Source organism: Lactuca serriola, chromosome 3, assembly GCF_051521515.1.
Source record: "Lactuca serriola cultivar US96UC23 chromosome 3, Lser_US96UC23_V15, whole genome shotgun sequence".
NCBI lineage: Eukaryota > Viridiplantae > Streptophyta > Magnoliopsida > Asterales > Asteraceae > Lactuca > Lactuca serriola.
In genome coordinates, this window is record NC_136410.1 from 40,966,155 (window position 1) to 40,971,291 (window position 5,137).

Consider the following 5,137-nt stretch of genomic DNA (forward strand, 5'->3'; position numbering starts at 1 on the left):
TGTATGTAGGGATTCAAAATTATTGGAACTTGGATACCCAAACAGTAAAACACTAAATAACATAAATTGAGTTATAAGATACAACAAAATTCACAAAAGAGAAAGAGCGGAGAACAGATTGAAGAAAAAAAAAAGCAGGTAATTAGGGCACCAAATGCTACGTTTAGAAGGGAGATTTCGATTGAAAAAGGGTTAATAACCTCTTGAAATAAAAGGAAAATAAGTGTTGTAAATGTTGAGGGTAAAAATGGTGTTGTAGGGAGATTCTTTACCTTTGTTGATCACCAAGAAGAACTTTTGAATGATGCTAAGATGCAAACCATTAAACCCCCAATCCTCCCAATTCTTCCCTAAGTTTCAACAACATCAACCCTGAAAAACAAATAATCCCAAAACATTAATTTCTCTATAGAAAATAAAAGAAGGGGTGTTCAATCTATTTCCATAGAGCAATAAACGACATGTGTCCGTCATTTTCACTATAAACAAGAAAACAAAAATCGACTTATCAAGAGAGGACATCGGGAGACGGAACAAGAGTGCAAGAGAGAATAGGGGATCGGCCATACAACCGTCCCTCTCTCTGTAAAGTGTTGGAATGGAGCATGACACATGCAAACGAGAGTAGAAGAAATGACATCTTAAAAGGATGGATATTGGGGGAGACGAAGCCTAAGACGGATTTGGTTTCTGCATCCAAAATTGAAATGCGATGTCCTGAGTTTTCTTGACAGACAAAGAAGAAGAGAAGGAAAGGAGAAAGGGAAACGGTACTTGTCAATGGAGTCGTTGTTAATAGCGTAGACCGGTGGCAGTGGAACTGTGAAGTGGTGGAGGTAGAGGTGTATCGACGACTCCTTGTGAAGATGCGACGTTCTGGATCGATATTGATGTAGATAGTGTTGGTCGGAAGATAGGTACGTGGCATCTTTGGAAGCGGGTGAAATTGGTGTTGGCGGGATCAGAAAAATAAGGTTTTTATATATAATAATGATATATATATATATATATATATATATATATATATATATATATAGAGAGAGAGAGAGAGAGAGAGAGAGATAGAGAAGTTCCAATGAGAACCCCTAAATTTTAAGTACCCTAAGAACTTATAAACCCAAAAAAGCTTTCAAACTTTTTCCAACACTTTCATTAGCTTTAAGAACTTATAAACCCAACACCACCTCTTCCACCTATCATCGCCACCTACCTCCACTATATTCCGCTGCAACCTGCCGGAGCCACCTACCACCGCCTCAAACCGCCGACCAAACTCACCAACATGTGACATCCCCAATTTCACGACTAGAAAATACCGATTTGTTTATGATTTGTTTTTAAAATTAGAGTAATCTTTTACAGAAAACAGTTGCGAAATTTGTTCCCAAAACAAAATATGATAAGAATTTATCAGATCATTTCTTTAAAGAAATGTATTTTCATTATATAACAAAATCTCGGGATGTCATGTTCAATACATACCAAAAGCATAAACAGAACAACATAGACCTTACACAGTTAATTATAACTACGGGCCTATAATCCAAAATCTCTCGTCAAGTCCACCAACTTATACTCTTGTGCCATTACCGGTAATGCAAAGAAAACTGAGTGGGTCAAGCTTGGGAGTCTGGTGAGCATATAGGGTTTTCAACCCACAATAATATAATTATTATATTTAATCATCAAACAATCAACCCAATTACCCATCCTCATTATCTTCGTTTAATCTTCCCTAAAGATATTATCCTAAGGGTCAGCTCCTATATCATGTTTACCTCTCATCTCCTTACATCTTATTTCCTTATATGTTTGTTCCTAAGAACTTTTCCTAAGGATCATCGCCTACATCGCATAGACAATACTAATTCGGGGAATGATATGGGCTTATTTAGTCATAAAAATCATGCATGATCTTAATACTTTATGTTAATTTTATCTCAAATAATGAACCAAAGGTGCTTAATTAGCTTAAATATTTCATTTTCAGCAACAAAGACATACTCAAAAGGAAAATGAAGCGGAATTGGCGATTGGAAGCTTGGATCTTGGATTTTGAAGAAAAAAGGATGTTGCTGGACAACTTGACTACTCGTCAGTGTTATGGTCATATCTCATGAACCGTAACTCTGATTGACGAGATTCAAAATGTTCTAAAAACTAGACATAATTTCGGACGACTTTCGTGTTTTGTGAAAATGCTGATTCCAAATGGACTCGACAAGTAGGCCATAAACTCGACGAGTCACTTCAGACTTTCGCGATTCTGGATGCGCTGACTTGCCGTACACGGGTTTTAAGTGACAGACTCGCCGAGTAGGTCACTGGACTCGACGAGTCACCTCTATTTTGTGAAAATCTATATAAAGGGACTTTCAGATCGATACCCTAGCATATAGATGAACCCTTGGAGGCCAATTGTCGACTAATGGTGCTGCCGGAGCGTGGGAAGCAAGGGAATCAACCCTACATTCAATTTTAAGGAGAATCAAGGCAAAATCAAGTTTACTCTTACCTAATCTCTTGTTTGAACTATGTTTTTACCAATTGATTTCGTTTTGAGGTTGTTTCTGCTGTAATCATGAGCTAAAACTCATAACTTCTGTTTAGGTAGATGAATTTGTGAACATGGATTGATTATTTGATTAGGATTAATTATAATTGGTGATTATGTTTTATTAAGCTTGTTAAAGAACCTTATGTGTTAACAATAACTATTCTTCTGTTAATAAATTAGTAATTAAGTTGTATGAACATCTCTTAGTTATTAATTTCATATGATTTATTGTGACCACATAGTTGTATGTCTAGGAATAGCGAATGTGAAACTAGAATTAACTAGAAGATAGGTAAGTTAATGTGTGAGCTTGTTTGATGAACATCAGGAAGAGGTTAATTGAAGGGCCAATTTAATTAACCATTACAAGTCTTATTTAACCCGAATCAATAACTAGGAAATCCGTTAATTTAGACAACTGGTCACTGCTTGAGTTAATTTGTTTCCTAAGGATTAGTAATAGCGAACATGAAACTGATCATCTTAGTCGGTAGCCAATGAAGAATTAATCCGATACATTGAAATCATCCATGGGAACAAATGAGTCGAACCTAAACATAAGTCGTCTTTACTATTGAATTTAGTTGATTTTTATTTGCTTAGCTCTTAGTTTCTTAGTTTAAGTTTTAGTTAATTATTTAAGTTTCTAGTCTTGCAAAACTAGAGAAACCCCCTTTCTGTTACTTGTTTTATTTAGATAATATTAGCATTTCTTTTAATTGTTTACCGTTCCCTGTGTTCGATACCCTACTTACCTGAACTAAACTACTAATCGATAGGTACACTGCCTTTCGTGTTTTTATTTTGTGTCTAAGTTAGTAAGATTAAAACTAGTTTGTTTCACACACATCAGGGAATCCTCCCTCAATATGTGTCTAATAAGGGTTAGGGTATCATCGCATGATTACACAGCCACAACATTGCCTAGACTCGTAAATCATAATAAGGGTTAGACTATCATCGCATGAACATGCAACCACAACATCGCCTGGACTCGTAATTCATAATAAGGGTTAGACTATCATCGCATGAATACGCAACCACAACATCGCCTGGACTCGTAATTCATAATAAGGGTTAGACTATCATCGCATGAATACGCAGCCACAACATCGCTTGGACTCGTAATTCATCACCTATCTATCATCACCTAATTATCATCACCATTATATCCTCACCTATCTCTTATCACATTATTTCATCATGCACCAACTATTTCATCTACCCATGTTCTACACAACATATTTGTAGATATAAATTACATATACAGTTTAAAACTATTTAAAAGCTCGTATAAAACATTCATTCAGCATCCATCTCAAGTAAACAAACAATGTATAAACACATATCACATATTTCATAGCAAATACTTCATATCTATGTGTCAGAAGAAAGTAACTACACTCACCCAAAACATATACTTAATACATTCAAACAATACTTGTATTAAATCGTGTTTATGAAAGGGACTATACACTCACACATATAAACAACAATATATATACACATAGCACGTATTTTATAAAATACTTCATATCTATGTGTAAGATGAAAGTGACTATACATTCACACATATAAACAACAATATATATACACATAGCACGTATTTTATAAAATACTTCATATCTATGTGTAAGCACAGTAGGTCACTGCGTTTGTCACTCGTCCACTTGCTCTGGAGGCTCCAGAAGGCGTCAGAAGTCAGTTCACGTCGTGAACACTGTTTTCACGTCGTGATCCCTGACAGTTTTGGGGTTTCACGCCCGAACTTCAGAAATTCATAACTTTCGCATACGAATTCCGTTTTCGACGTTCTTTATATCGACGCGAAGGTGAGATTATGATCTACAACTCTCGTTTACACTCTATTGGCTAATTTTGACTTTAATTTTAATATATTATTTTTAGTAGGCCGGGATTGGAAAACTTCGTTCGAAATTCATAACTCCTTCATCTGAACTCCGTTTTCGTTTGTCTTTTTATCGTTGGACTACTATTGATGAGATCTTCAATTCTCATTTACAAAGTTTTGGCTCAATATCACTTGACCTCAATCTCGAGTTTCGGGCTACATAGTGCTAATGTTGAAACTTCAAAAAATCATAACTTCCTCATACGAAGTCAGATTTAGACGTTCTTTTTATGCACGCTCTCGGTTTAACGTATTCTACGAATTTCATTTAGATCGATAAGTCCAAATATCGCTCTAACGTAAATTCACTATTTACGTCGCGTTGTGTCGTGTCGGTTGTGTCGCGAAACTTCGACAGGTCATAACTTCTTCGTTATAACTCGAATTTCGGCATTCTTTATACGTACGGAATCCTTGTAACATACACTAAAACTTAGTTAAGATTACTCCTTCTAAATAATCTTCCATCAAAAAGTCATTTTCGATGCTCATCGTCTCTAAATTGACTAGCCTTAATCTATCGGCGTTACACAGCATCACCTCCAGTCTCTCAGATCTGAAGCCATACGTCATCTGCTACCTACCACCATCGTCGTCTCCTTCTGATGAGCTTCCACTAGCTGCTGATGACTTCTCTGACTGAAACAATAGCACCGTCACGGATAACC